General features: G+C 45.3%; 1 protein-coding gene across 2 annotated transcripts in view; it reads left to right on the top strand.

The window, feature by feature from the left end:
• Positions 1-10,106: 10,106 nt before the first annotated feature.
• Pik3cb (phosphatidylinositol-4,5-bisphosphate 3-kinase catalytic subunit beta) overlaps positions 10,107-15,760 on the top strand; it is a 105,846-nt gene continuing 100,192 nt past the window's right edge. For both annotated transcript variants that reach the window (XM_050139412.1, XM_050139410.1), the window contains exon 1: positions 10,107-10,319. The gene's annotated coding sequence lies outside the window, so the exon portion shown is untranslated. The remainder of the gene's footprint in view (positions 10,320-15,760) is intronic.

Raw genomic sequence — 15,760 nt, 5'->3', positions numbered from 1 at the left:
TACCGACAAATTCATGAATAGAAAGTTACATTAGTGGGGCTGGAGAGATGGCTCAGTGGTAGAGAGCACTGGCTGCTCTTCCAGAGGTCTTGGGTTTGATTCCCAGCAAGCAGATGGTGGCTCGCAACCATATGGGAAATGATAGCTTCTTCTGCCATAAATGCATATGTGCAGATAGGGCACGCGTGTACATAAAATAAATAGAATCTTTATATTAGCATCTTGGTTTTTTATTTGTTTTCGTTTGTTTTGGATTTCTCAAGACAGGTTTTTTTCCGTGTAGCCATGGCTGTCCTTGAACTGGATCAGGCTGGCCTTAAACTCACAGAGGTACACCTTCCTCTACCTCGCCAACGCTGGGATTAATGGCATGCACCACTATGCCTGGCAAAAGTTACATTAATATCTTAAGTCTCCACTCTGTGGTGCCCTTATGCCCGAGCCAGGAGCCAGATTTAGTAGATTGGGGTGGGGGTGGCAGTGTTACTGCCTTTTTCTTTGCCAGCTTTTTTGTTTGCTTGGTTTGTTGTTGTTGTTGTTTGAAACAGGGTTTCTCTGTGTTATAGCCCTGGCTGTCCTGGATCTCACTTTATAGACCAGGCTAGCCTGGAACTCAGAGATCCTGTGATATGCCTCTGACTCCAAAGTGCTGGGATTAAAGACCTGTGCCACTATTAGCAAGCCATTTTTTTTTTCATATGCTAAGTTTATATGGCTTTTTGGAGGTCACTTTGTCCTGTTCTCCTGCCTTGCTCCCAATGAGCTATTTCCCTAAACCATCTTTTGGTAGATTTGCAGAAACACCTTTGTCTATTTTATTCTGAAAGTTTCGTCTGGATGGCATATCTTTCATCACCGCTAGGGATTGATTGACTCTACCACTGAGTCACACCATAGCTTCTGTATGTGTAAAGTTTGTTGTTGTTGAGTTAAAAAATATTTTTCTTATTACGTGTGTGTGTGTGTGTGTGTCCCAGGGGTTGAACTCGGTTGTCAGGCTTGGCAGCGAGCACCTTTACCAGCTGAGCCATGCCAATGACCCCAGAGAGTGAACCTTGATCACGTAGAAGAAACAGCATTTATCTGCCCTGCGTGCGTGCGGTGTAGGGAACTGAAGATTAGGGAAGTCACTTCAATCATTTATCTTGTCCCCACCTTCTCGATCGAGCAAGGCAGGTTTTTGTTTTCGAGAAGGTTCTTGTACCTGCAAGCTTTCTCATTCATTTGCATAAGAATTTTCAAGCCTGCCACGTCTTTGGATTCACTTAACTAATTATCAAAAGCTTGTACAAGAGTTCAAACTGCCTGTTGGGACACGTTTGCAATCTTAGGACTCTAGAGTCTAGTGAGGGGGAAGTGTCCCTAGTTCAAGGCAAGCCTGAGCTATATAGAAAGACCCTGTTTCGAAAATAAAAATGAAATCCCAACTGTCTTATAACTACTGCTTTCAATTCTTTTATTATTTTAATAATTAGTTATTATTTTTTATTGTAGTATGCGGGATACAGCTCCGTAGCTTCTCCCTGCTAGGCAAGCGCACTGATCCCAAACTGTCCCACCACGTTCTGACGTCACCTTGTTATTTCTTCTGTGGAACTAGAGATTAAACCAAATGCCTCCCAAGCTCGACAACTGATCCACCATTGAATCAATCCCCCAGCCCTTTTTGGTTTTCAGTTTTGTTTTTGCCTTTGCTTTGTTTCGAGACAGAATCTCACTTTGTACTCCAGGTGTCCTGGAACTCAATATGTAGCCCAGGCTAGCTTCAAACTCATAACAATCCACTTTGCCTCTGGAGTGCTGGGATTACTTCAAAGCACAATGCATGGCTATTTATTCATTTATTTTAGGGGCTCACTGGCTTTGGCCTCTTTGGGATATTAAAAACTCGGAAGATTAGTTACATTAATATTGAAGAGCAAATTGTCGTTTAAATTTAGCTATTGTAGGATAATCAAGATGGCTCAAATGGTGCTGGAGAGATGACTCAGAGGTTAAGAGTGCTGGCCGCTCTACCAGAAGACCCTGGATCAATTCCCAGCATCCACATGATAACTCAGAAGATGCCATTAGCAGACATACATGCGGAAAAAAAAAACACCAATGTACATAAAATAAAAATAAATAAATTGTTTTAAAAAAAAGTGCTGTGGGGTGTTCATTGGAGAGACTGCTTAGACATGGTTTGAGCAAATAGAAAGTCCTTATTAGCCAGCTGGTGACCACATTGGGAGTTCGGGATCCCAACGTAGCCCAATAGTTTCATACTTCACTTAACATGAACAGTCGGCCAGAAGCTGAAGTACAGAAGGCAAAAAGCAACATTAGCGCATTTAGAGAAGACTTTGACGGATTAGGCCTTTGTTTTAGTTTTGGCAGGTGGTGCTGTCTATGTGCTGAGTTTTACACCCTGAATGGTACTTCCATCATGGAGTCAGTTATGCTAAGATCTAGGGGCCTACTAAGGTCTGGAGCCTTGTTGGCTGCTCTTCCAGACGACCCAGTTTCAATACCCATCTCTCACATGAGGGCTCACAAGTTCTGTAATTCCAAACCAGGCGGTGGTGGCACACACCTTTAATCCCAGCACTTGGGAGGCAGAGGCAGGTGGATCTCTGTGAGTTCAGGGCCAGCCTGGTCTACAAGAGCTAGTTCCAGGACAGGCTCCAAATACAGAGAAAAAGAAACCCTGTCTCGAAAAAACAACAACAACAAAAAAAAAAAAAGGAAGGAAGGAAGGAAGGAAGGAAGGAAGGAAGGAAGGAAGGAAGGAAGGAAGGAAGGAAGGAAAGCCCAGAGAAGGTAAAGGCACTGCTGCCAAGCCTGACAATCTGAGTTTGATCCTCAGGACCCACAGAGTAACAGAGTAGAGGGGAGAACAACCAGTTCCCGCAAGTTGTAGCATGCATGTGTCCCTTTCCTACAGTAAATAAAAATAAATCACTGTGATACAAAATTAAAAACAAACACCAATTTATGTAAGTCATTTATGAATAATCAGAACTCATGTGCAAATACACCTCTGGATATCTGTCTTCCCAGCCCCTTAGGTGTGCCCTTTCCCCTTCTTAATAAATGCTCTCCACTTCTGCTTCTATTCCATGTACCCGGTCCAGTTTCTTTCTCTGGGACACAAGAACCTGGAAACCAGAGGCTTTCCACACTCAGCTCAACACCTGTGATATTCTCTGGCTATTTGGTTTGTGTATGTGTATAGTTTAATTTTTTAAATTTTCCAACAGAGTACTACACTGTCTCTCCAAGTTGCTAAATTGCCTTGCTGGCCTGTAATCCCCACAGACCCTGAACTTTTTCTTTTCTCTTTCTTTCTTTCTTTCTTTCTTTCTTTCTTTCTTTCTTTCTTTCTTTCTTTCCTTCCTTCCTTCCTTCCTTCCTTCCTTCCTCCCTTCCCTCCCTCCCTCCCTCCCTCCCTCCCTCCCTCTCGCCCTCTCTCCTCTCTTTCTCTCTTTCTTTCTTCCTTTCTTTCTCTTCCCCAAGACAGGGTTTGTCTGTGTAGCTTTGGAGCCTGTCCTGGCACTAGCTCTGTAGACCAGACTGGCCTCGAATTCACAGAGATCCACCTGCCTCTGCCTCCCGAGTGCTATGATTAAAGATGTGCCTCACCACTGCCTGGCTAGACCCTGAACTTTCAATCCTCCTGCCTCAGCCTCTTGAGTAGCTGAGATTACAGACCCAAACCACCGGAGACGGCTCTGTTTTTCGAGATAAAGATTTGAGAAACTGATTGTCTGCAACGGAGAACTGAGGAAATGGAGACAGAGGGTCAGAAGTTCAAGATTATCCTCAGCTACCTGTTGAGTTGGGAGCTCAGGCTACAGGACAGCATGTGTCAAGACAGAGACAGATGGGGGTGGGATGGAGGCGTTTCGTTTATTTTTAAAGAAAAAGGTTGTAATGAAGTCCATTAAAGCAATTCTCTTTGAGGTTATGGCTTTGTTTTTAAAGGGCCGTGTAAGCTATCTAGGAAGGCCTGCTGTATCCTAAGAATTTTCTTAGGAATTACCCAGGAAGAGCTGCTGGAGTATCACTGGGATTGTATGGACATTTCTGCCTAAGTCCCCTCCTTTCTTTCTCTAAGACTAGAGAGGCAGGTCTTCAACTCCAGAACTTCAGCTCTCTCCGCGCCCCCCTCCATGCTGGAGAAAGAACCCTAATCCACCTGGATATTCACTCTCCTGGTGGAGGAGCCAGCCCATCAGTTGCTCCTTTCTTCTTAAGTAGAGTGTAGGCTGTGTAAATTGTTTATTTACTTGCATTATCTTCCTTAGATAGAAAAGAAATTTAAATTGTAGTTTAGAGAGACTTGTCCTCAACAACAGGGCAGTGCCTTTGTTGATAGATAGCTCACATTCCACAAGGCAGAGTCACACTCAGGCCTCTTGGGAATCAGGGCTATACTCTTTGATGCAGCTCCTTGGCACAAAGTGACCCGCAAACTACCTGATTTATTATCCTTGTATTTCTGTGCAGAATGATTCTGCTCTAGGGCCACAGGTTTACAGATTGAGTATTGTTTATTAAAATACAGTGCGAACCGGCCCTCTCTGCAAGGCTGGTTTCCTGCTCCCTTCCCTTGGAGCTACCCCTGAGGCCACACTGTCTTCCTCACTAACCATCTGGCTTCCTGCTTTTGCTTTTCTTTCTTCAATGACAGTCATTTTCTCAATAAATTACAGTCCTCCCATGTTTTTTTTTTTCTTCTCTTTTGTTTTTGTTTTTTTCCAGACAGGGTTTTTCTGTGTAACAGTTCTGGCTGTCCTAAAACTCGCTTTGTAGACCTGGCTGGCCTCGAATTCAGAGATCTGACTGACTTTGCCTTCCAAGTGCTGGGATTAAAGACCTTGTGCCTGATTTGAGATGAAATCTTAACTAGCCCAGGCTAGAACTCACTAGTAGATAGATAGCAGAGGCTGGCCTTGAACTTCTGACCCTCCTCCCTCCACCTACAACGTTCTAGGATTACAGGCTGGTGATACCACTTAGAGAGTATTTATGTTTTCTTATGCATATATATGTAAATCAAAACAGATACATTATAGTTATACTGTATGAGAAGTGGTCATTGTTATTCTTAAAAAACCGGTTAGAGAGCTTACAAACGGTCCCCAGGCGGGCTGGCGGAGGGGGCCCGCCATGAGGGCGGCTACAGGAGGGCACGCTTCCTTGGCCCACGGTGGCGGCAGGGAACAGACACGTAAACACAGGAAATAGCCATAAGTATTTATTAAGGAAGGGGGAGAAAGAAAGACAGAGAAAAGAGATAAAAGGAGAGAGGAGAGATAAAAGAAGAGAGAGACAGAGAAACAGAGAAAACGCGTGCGCACGCTAAGGAAGCAGAAAGAGAGAGAGAGGTCCCAAGATGGCGATGGGCAGGTCAGAGGTTATGGGAGTGGGCGTGGCTAGGGCAGGGACCCAAGAATATCATTCATAATAAAAAATGGACGGTGGTGGCCCACATCCTTAATCCCAGCACTCTGGACGCAGTGGCAGAGGCAGGTGGGTCTCTGAGTTTGAGGCCAACCTCGTCTACCGAGAACAAGTTCCAGGACAGTCAGAGCTGTTACACAGAGAAACCCTGTCTTGAAAAACCAAACACCAAACACCCAAACAAAACAAAAGCCTTATGACCCTACCCTTGATAACCTCTGTGGGAGGGAAAACTGGTCTTCTCAAAGGGCTCAAGAGTTAATTCACACACAAGCCACTCGGTGTTACTTTATTTCAGAGAAAGAACAAAAAGTTGGGTGGGTAGGGAAGTGGGAGAAATCTTGGAAAATTTGGAGGAAAGTAAAGAATATTATCAAAATATACTGTATAAAAATCAAGTTTAAAAAAAAGTAATTCATACAACAGAAAAACTTGAGTCAAGACAAACATGGTGTTTAGTGTCTGTTAACCCCTTACTATAGAAGCCGAGACAACTGAATTGCAGAGAGCTGAAAGTCAGCCAGGATCACTTAAAAAACTGAGACTGTCTCAAAAATTAAAAATTAAAACCAAATAAATAATAAACAAATCAACCAAACAAACCATGGGTTAGGGAAGTAGCTCAGTGGTAGAGCACTTGATAAGATGTTTGAGGCCCAGGGATCAGCCACCAGCAGCCACCTTCTCACCCTTAAAGGGCCAAGTCAACATTTCTACACTTAGAAGCCAATAAATGCCAAGTAGCAAGCATTCACGGAACTGTTTTTCTTGCCTGAGAGAAGAGATGGGTGGGGCAGCTTTCTGGTTCACCTTCTCCCTCCAGAGTTCCTCCCTCTCGTATCTGCAGGTTTCACCTCTGCTCAAGAGGCTGCTGCTTAGTCTTCCCCGTCCCCTTCCTCTACACCCTGTCTTCTCTCTAGATGTCTTTCTCTTTCTACTCCTTTCCTCCCAAGGTTAACGGCACTAATATAGGAGCCTGGATCTTCTGGTGTTCAAAGGGAAGAGAGATGGGTGGCGGGGAGCAGGCCAACTGTATGGGTAGCGCAGGATGAGGTTTTCTTGGCTTTCTCTAGGATGTGAGGTCACCATTTAGGCTTTCCCCACAATTCTGTGAGAGTAACTAATTTATGCCATGTGCAATTTTCCCCACTTTTCAAAAGAATAAGTTAACATTTTAAAAATTACATTCACTTATATATCTATTTAATTTCAGGAGCTGTAGCTCAGTTGGTAAATGCTTGCACAGGCCCTGGGTTCCAGTCTTGGCAGTGAGTAAAATCAGACATGGTAGCACAGGACTGTAATCCCTGCATCCGGAAGATAGAGGAATGAGTTCCAAGGCAGCCTGGAGAATAGGCACTCTCTCAACCCCATCCCCATCCCCTGATTTTATAATGAACGTGCTGTGTGGTTTGAATTTTAAACCTCAAATGTCCAAGTAAATAACCAGTGAAGCCCGGATCCATGCCTATAATCTCAGCACTGGGAAGGCTAAGACAGAAGGACTAGCTTTTTTTTTTTTTTTTTTTTTTAATGCCCCGGCTATGAGTGTCTTTAATTTGAGGCCAGCCAGGATATGCAGCAGTCTACAAACATGGATGCTCTTTTGCCTAGTAAATCTGGTTCTCTTTTGAGATGGGCTCACAAAGCCCAGGCTGACCTTGAACTCCTAATTCTCCTGGCTTTCTAAATGCTGAGGTCACAGCCAGGTGTTATGATGCCAGGTTTAGTAACTCTCTCTCTCTCTCTCTCTCTCTCTCTCTCTCTCTCTCTCTCTCTCTCTCTCTCCCCCCCCCCCCATAAGAGTGGGGGGTGGGGAGAGAAGGAACATGGTGGTACTTGCAGAGGCAGGCAGATATCTGTGCATTCAAAGCCAACCTGGTCTACACATTAAGTTCCAGGAAAACCAAGGTCATATAGTGAAGACCTAGGGCTTGGGCCGCGGCTCTGTGGTAGAGCACTTGTCAAGTATGCACAAGGTCCTGGGCACAGTCCCATCATTGCATAAAGACAAAACAAACAAATGAAAAGACGGTCATCATCAAGATACATAGTACACTAGTGTGACACTGTCAACGAATAAATTAAAAATATTCTTTAAAAACCACGTTTTATCTCAGTCAGGCAGTGGTGGCACACATCCAGCACTCGGGAGGCAGAGGCAGGCAGGACTCTTGAGTTCGAAGCCAGCCTGGTTTACAGAGTGAATTCCAGAACAGTCAGGCTTCCACAAAGAAACCCTTTCTCAAAAAAAAAAAACTAAGTATAATAATTAACAATAGTAACAACAACAATAATAATAAAAATATATTTTATGTATATTGGTATTTGCCTGTATGTGTATCTCTGTACCACATGTGTGTCTGGTGCTCAGAGGCACCAGGAGAGGGTGTCCTATCTATTCCTACCTGAACTAGAGTTACAGTTTTCAGCTGCCATCTGGGTGGATCCAGTCCAGGTCCTCTGGGTAGCAGCCAGAGTTCTTAAACACCAAGCTGTCTCATAGGTCCCAGATATTCTTAAACACATAAAACAAAACCAAATGAAAGGCTTGAGAGACAGCTTAGTCCATAAAATTATCTGCTCCCAAGCCTGAGGACAAAAGTTCAATCCCTGAGACTCATACAGCGTAAAGAGAGAACAGATTCCCCCAAAGCGGTCCTTTGACTTCTGTTGCCATACTGTGTCCCCCTCCCCCATTAACAAAACCCCAAACCCACAACGGAAAGATTGGTGATGGGAATGGGAGCACACACCTTCAATCCCAGCACCTCAGACATCCAAGGTTGTCAAAAATTAATAAATAAACTAAAAACCTCTAAACAACAACAACAACAACCCAAGGTGCTGGACTGCCAATCGCGTTCCCCATTTCCAGTTCTTTCGGTTGCCATGACAAGCCCTATCACAATGAGCACTTGGGCTAGTCTTTTCTCTAGTCAAGGAAATGATTGCAAAATTTGTGCTTGAAAAAAATCCAGAAACTTAGTTCCTCATAGTTTTAGACTCCAAAAGTGATGTCAAGATGTCTGCAAGGCTGGTTCCTTTTAAGGAATGTGAGCCTCTCTGGTTTATGTCCCTCCCCTAGCTTCTGTGGCTGCTAGGGACTTTAGTGTCCTTAGGTTTTAAGATGTATTGCTCCTATATCCACATTCTTCATCCCGCCTTCCTGTTTGTCTAATCAATCTTTCTTTTTATTTTATTATCATTATTTTGCTTTTCAGGACAGGGTTTCTTTGGTAGCCTTGGCTGTTCTGGAACTCTGCCTGCCCCTACCTCCCTCTGCCTCTCTAGTCCTGGGGTTAAAGGCAAGTGTCACCACGCTGGAGCCCATCTCTCTTAAGACCAACAAGTCTTAGTTCTTTAAAGCTGGAAATATCTTCTGTTTTCAAGATGTCTCAATTTTTTCTACCGTTCTCGTTGCAGGAAATATTTTCACAGTCCTTTTCTGCGGGCCTGAAAGATGGTTTCTCTCCTGGGCCTGAGGCCGACCTTGTGGTGGTGGTGGTGGTGGGGTGTGTGAAAGCTTGGGACTTGGTTTGAGGTTCAAGTTGTGATGGTCCTTTACAGACATTTCTGGCTGTGAGCTCACTGAGTCTTCAGGGTAATTTTATTCATTGGACATCTGAAAGGACCCCGGGTTCACTGTTGGGTTAACCATTTTGATGGCTTCATTGGCAGTGGTCTGAAGCCTCAAAGGCCAGCTCCTCCTACAATTGTTTATAAAAGCCCCACACTCCTAGGAGAATGGTGAAATAGGTTAACTTCTGTTGTTTTATGTTAGAGACAAGAGTCCTGCTTTGCAGCTCTGCCTAGTCTGGAACTCACGCTGTAACCCAGTTGGCCTGTCAATGTACCGGGTCCTGAACGCTGGGATTTACAAGCTTGGGCCACCAACCTTGATTTTCTGAGCTACGTTCCCAGAATCAAACTGCTTTGCCACCTTGCCTCATTTTCGTTCTACTTGTAGATTCTATCCCAGACCATTCAAGTATTTGCCTGAACTGTTAAGAGTAGCATTGGGTTACAGTAGGTTTATGATATGCAAACAAAAAGACTATAGGGATCCCACGCAGGACCTCTCGCATGCTGTGTGCATGCCCTACCGCTGAGCTCTATCCCCAGCCCCCAAGGTTTGGTTGACACCAAGAGAAATTCAAGCGTTTCACTAAAGAAAGGACTATGAAATTTCCCGACAGCAGGGAGATGAGGCAAGCAAAAAGCGCTGGGCGAAGTGTAAGGTTCGGCAGCCAAACGTCAAGTGTGGTCGTGTAGGGGAGACAACACAGACGTGTTTCAAACCTAAAGGATCGTTCACATCGCAGGGAATGGAAGGCCAGCTGGGCCGTGGGAACAAAGGGTGTCTGCGGAGGTGCGGCTTTTCCCGAAGGCGGCGAGCTGGGTGCTGCAGACACCGCAGTGCTCCACAAGCCAACCCAAGCGCGCCGGCAGCGCAGTGGGAACGCGGCGCAGACAGCCGCGCAAGGAGAGGCTGGCGCGGTCTCTCCCGAGGGGCGGTGCCAAGTCCTAGCCTTGCGAGGTAAGTGGGCGGGGCTGCCTGGAGGCGGGCGTCTGGGGATTGGCCCTAGAGGGTGGGCGGGGCCGGCCAGCAGGGAGGAGAGTCCGGGAGGCCCGCGCGCGCGCTCGCGCAGGCGCGGGCACGGCGGTGGCGCGCGCGTGCTCCGTCGGGCGGTGCAGCGGCTGCGACGGAGCCGGCCATGGTCGTGGGCGGTGGGTGGGTGTTACTCTGAGCCCCGAAGGCAGCAGGAGGCTGAGTGCTGGGCATGCAGGTGCCGGAGCCGGGCGGGCGCGGCCGCGGGAGCTGTTGATCGTGCTGCGGGATCGGGAGCCGGTGGCGGCGCGCGGGGCAGGTGAGCGCGGGAGGCGGCGGCGCGGGCTGCGGCGCTGGCGGCTCGGGCGGCGCTTCCTGCCGGGCTCGGCCGCGGCCGCGCGGGCTCTGAGGTACGCGGCGCCCAGGCCTCGGGCAGCGGACACCGAACAGCGCAGAGCGCCCGGGGAGCGATCATAAGAGGCGCGGGTGCAGAGTGGCCCGGCTGGCGTCGGTGCGGACGCCCGGCTGTTGCCGACCCTCAGGTGCCTGAGCGCCGCATTCGCGGCGCGATTCCGGGTTCACCGGCTTCGGACCGGTCAGAGTCCCGGTGCCGCCGCTGACGCGTCCCGCGGCCTTGACTGAAATACTCCCGGGAGACGTGGAGCTGGAACTGTAAATACTCACCTTCTGGGGTTGCGGGAGGCCAAGCTTACCCTGCTGTAGGTAATCGGTGGACGGGAGCTCTTGGGAGCAGCCCGCTGCAGCATCCTTGCTGGCGCTGACTAGTTCCTTCGTGCAGGTTGGCATTGGGGATACTTTTATTTCGGAACTGCTCTAGTATTGCAGTACGCTCAACTCGAGTTGCTTAATGCAGGAGCCTGTTATCTTACAGCGGCCAGAGTGGGATTCTGTAGTCTCTTCCTAGAATTCTGTAGTTTCTCAAAGGCTGATTTGGAAACCTTTCTCAGATACGAGTGAATTACGGCAACAGAACGCATCAAAATTGCTTTGCTGTTTAACCCATCTGAAGTGGCACTTAAATTGTCACTTGTTACAGAGTATAAACACAGGAAGAGTATGGAAACATACTCCTTTTTTTTCTTCATTGCTACATCCGAAGGGAGTGACAAGTGCTTTTGTAAACATCATTGTGGGCAGTGTTACTTACTGTGTGGTGAAGTCATCATAATTAAATTAGATGAGTATTTATTCCGAAGTGTTGAATGGATGTTTGGAAATATGGTTCCAAATAACATCTCCACGGAGTCTTGAGTTTCCAGGAGTTCATTATCACTTGCTGATTTTGTGCTACTTTGTGTGTGAGGATTTTTGCTTTATTTTGTTTTGGATTTTATGAGACAGAGTTTTGCGGTGTTAGCCTTCACTGGCCTAGAATTCATTCTATAGAGTAGGCTGGCCTTAGATTTGCATCTTCTCCTTTGTCCTTACAGAACTCTGTGAAGCACATCCACTTGTAATTCCAGTGCTCTGTAGGTCCTGGGGGTTGCTGGTGGACCTGCCAGCCTGTCAGAATCCTGGCACCCTAGGCCAATGAGAGAGCCTATCAGGAAAATGAGATGGACACCTGAGGTTAGCTTTTAGCTGGCAAACACACACACACACACACATTTTTAAAAAAGAAAGCAAAAGCGTGTAGGAACAGTCTCTATAATATGGCGGAGATCAAATACTTTGGATTAGATGGTGCCCAAGTTTCAGAAGGCAAAACCCTGAAAGTGTAAAACTGAAATAGTATTCACTAAAGCCAAAAGGACTGAAGAAATGTTTCTAGTTTGCCCTTGTGAGTAACACACTGACTAGAACATTCCACCTTCAGGGTGTTTTTGCAAAGTGGAAAAATCAGGTGGTTTTCTTGTGGTGCTAAAGATCGTTGGCCCGACAACAAGTTGGATGTTATTTTTTTGAACCTAGGGCTTTGTTATATTAGGCAAGTGCTGTACTTCAGAGCTTATATGTTCCCAGCCCTCTTGTATATCTCTAACCAACAAACAAAAATCAGAATATTGCTCTTAGCTCAGGCCAACCTGTAGCTTATTTTGTAGCTTTGGCTTCTTGTATGTGGGCAACTCTGCCTCTACTTCCCTAATTCTGGAATCCCACCACACACTTGTGAACTACACCTGTTTTTATGCTGAGCTGGGGATCAAATTCAGGGCTTTCTTGCTTGGTAGGTAAGTAAGCACTTCCAGCTGAGCTCCATGGCCACCTTGACTTCCCTTCTCTCCCTCCTCCCCTCCCCTCCCCTCCCTTTCCTTTTTCCCTGTGTGCAGGCTGAGGATTGAACCCAGGTCTACACACATGATAAACATGCGCTTGACTAATATCCCTAGCCCCACTTTTCTGCTTTTATTTCATTTTTCTGCAGGTTGATCTATAAAGTCTCTTGATCAGCTTGTTTTTTGAATGTCAGCAAATTGTATGGAAAGCAAAGGCGACTCCTGTGGCTTAAGTGTTCTTTAAGGCCTCCCTTGTCCGCTTCACGGATTGCTGCTCCCGCTACCCACCATGGAAAGGCTAAGAGTCAGAAGTGGCAGCTTGCTTCGGTTCTAGACCTTGCTCTAAGTCAAAGTCAAAATAGCTGCAGCTCCAAGGGTTGGGCCCAGTTCTAAGCTTCAGATTTTTGTTGTTGTTTGTTTTTTCTTAATTTTTGTTTTTACATCCCAACCGAAGTTTTCCCTCCCTCCCCTCTTCCCCCATCCACTCTTCTACGGATTTTTAATTTATAGATTCTAGATAAATATGTGGCAGATAGGAAGAGGAGGCCTTGGTGGAGGAGCTGTATGGCCTGAAAATTGTAAAATGCCAAGGACCTTTCTAGGCCTTAGAGTTTTAAGGCTTTCTTCCCTCTTTGCCTTCTTTACTCCTTGAGTTGAAAACATCCAAAATCCCTGAGGGCCTTCTGCCTGTCCCTCTGCATTTCTTTACCTGTGCTCATTCTGAGTGACTTCATTCTCTTCCTCTTTAAATATTATCACATGTTGTTGACTCAGATTTTTATCACCAGTCCTGAGCATCAAACTTCTGCTCTATCTAGACCTATATATTTCTCTCTCTTTTTTTTTGGGGGGGGGGTGTTTCTGGATAGTATGGGGGTATTGTAGTCCTGGAGCTGGAATCCAGGTCCTTGTCCTTGCTACTATTGAGCTACTCTTCTGGCTCCTTGCTCTGTTTATAGGCATCCTTTATTATTATTATTTGTTTGTTTGTTTTTGGTTTCTCCAGGTAGGGTTTCTCTGTGAAACAGTCCTGGCTGTCTTGGAACTCACTCTGTCAACCAAGCTGGCCTCAAACTCACAGAGATCTGCCTGCCTCTGTATTTATTTTGTATTTTCAAAGTTTATTTTATGACTGTGAGTGTTTTGCTAGCTTGTATGTATGTATGCATGTATGTGTGTGAATCATGTGAGTGTCAGGCTACCAATGGAAGCCAAGAGAGCATTGGATCCTCTGCTTCTGGATTGCAGATGGTAGATTTTGGAAATAAATCTGAAAGGGTTAAAGAACTGGTTATGTGTAGAGGAGAGGGAACGGTGATTGGAGAGGTGGTTTATGGGTGCATACCTGTAATGTTGGCACTCAAAAGGTTGAGGCAGGAGAATCACCAAGAGTTCAAGGCTAGCCTGCATTACACATGAGTTCTACACTACCTTTACCACAGATGGAGAGAGACTATTATCTTTAAAGAAAAAAAAAGACAAACAAACCAGGAACTGAATCTAGGTTCTCTGTAAGACCCATAGGTGCTATTAACCACTGAGCCGTCCCTTCAGCCCCATTTGTAGGCATTTTAAATATAATACGGTCAGGACTAGATCTGGAACGTATGATCTTCCTGCCTGTTCCCACTTTTGCTGGGATTATAGGTATGTTCCACCATACCAATCAGAACATTTTTTTTACCATTCTATTGTTCCAAAGGCTTCTCATTAAGAGAAAACCCAAACCTTATTTTCATATTTTCTAATTATTTTGCCTACTCTGTCTGTGTCTTTTCCTTTTGAGACAAGGGTTTCACTGTATAGCTCTGGCTAGCCTGGCCTTGCTATGTATCCAGGCTATACTCAAACTCACAGATAGCTACCTCCTCCTCTGCCAGTGGTGTGCTGGGATCAAAGGAGTATGCCACTAGGCCTACCTCTGCCTGCTTTCTTGTTCCCTCATTTACGATCTTGTTCCTCCAACATATGAGTTTTCTGATGACATAGACATTTTCTGTCTTTCTTGAGATATTCTCAAATCAGATCATGGCCTGGAACATTAACTGGCTTACCTATCCTGCCTGCTGTTTTTTATTATTTACTTATTTTTTGAGATAGAACCCTTCTTTGTGTTCCAGATTGGTCTCAAATTTGTGGTCCTCATACTTCTTGAATACGAGAAATGTAGGTTTGGGCCACCATGCCCACCTATAGTTTTTGTTCAATTAGACAATTTATTTTTTAATCTGACACCTTCCATTATACACATATATATGTATATGTGTGAGAATAAATATGTATGTGTACACATGAATATGTGTGTGTAATCTTCTCAATCATTTGTTTCAGTTACCACAAATTGCTCTATTTGGAGAAAAATCCCTATCATTTGGTTTCTACTGACTACTTACTTGACAGCGATGTCATACTATATAAAGTGCCAAATTGTTCAGGATTTCTCCGTGTGTCTGCCTGAACTGTCAGTGCTGGAAAAGAAAGGTTATAGAAGAATCAGGAGTGGACCGTGTCTGTAATCCCAGTGCACAAAACTGAAGTAGAGGGATGGCCCTGAGTCAAAGGCTAGACTGCACTACTAAAGTATGTGACCCTGTCTCAGAAAACACAAAAGCAAACCCACAGTATGCACGTCTGTTGTCAAAGTAGAATTAATATTAGGGAACGCATTGGAATTCAAAGTCTTAGAAGGATAATTTTCAATGAAGATGAAGAACAAGGGAAGAAAGCTGTGTCAGATGTTAGCAGTTTGCAGCATGTGTGTGACAGCTCTCCTTATCCCTTTCCCTTCCTCTCCCCCCACCTCACAGTTTTACTTATGCCCTAGATTTTGACTCTCGCATTTTCTCCTCTCCTCCCCTCCCCGTGTATTTCCTGGTTGGTTTGGGCTGTTTTGTGAGTAGAGTTTATGCTCGGGGCAGTTCACAATGCCTGTACACCTGTGAGAGGCATCCTTCCAGCTGAAAGGGCTCTTCCTGCTCCAATGTAATCAAAGTCTGCCTTTCAAAGTCCCGACATTGGCTCCACTCTGGCCTTTTAGAATGGTCCTAACTAGTGGATATATTCTTGCATGTATTCCATAATTGCCTTTGGGTTATCTCCAGGTTAAATAATTGAGTCCCAAGGTTGTAGTCAGTGAGGAAAAGTCTTAGAGATTAGATGCATGGCTGGGATTAGATGGTCTGTCTGGGGAGCCCTGGCTATCCTGGAACTTCCTATGTAGACTAGGCTGGTCTCAAACTCATAATAGAAAGATCCGCCTACCTCTATCTCCAAAGTTCTGAGATTAAAGGTATGCACTACCACTCCTGGCTGACTAAAAAGATTTTTAAATTAAAAGACGTTTCTTGTTGCTTTGATTTGCTTTGAGAATGGATCTTAATATGTATCCAAGGCTGAGACACTTAGATCCTTGTGTCTCAGTGTGCTAGTATTTTAGACTTCCTGACATCGTCGTGTCTGGTCATTTGTTTTTTTTTTTTTTTTTTAAATACATTTCTTTTGTGTGTGTGAGTGTGTGTGTGTG

Source organism: Alexandromys fortis, unplaced genomic scaffold (assembly GCF_014885135.2).
Source record: "Alexandromys fortis isolate MF-2015 unplaced genomic scaffold, M_Fortis_MF-2015_v1.1 scaffold_36, whole genome shotgun sequence".
NCBI classification, from domain to species: Eukaryota; Metazoa; Chordata; class Mammalia; order Rodentia; family Cricetidae; genus Alexandromys; species Alexandromys fortis.
This window is presented reverse-complemented; position numbering and strand designations above follow the sequence as displayed.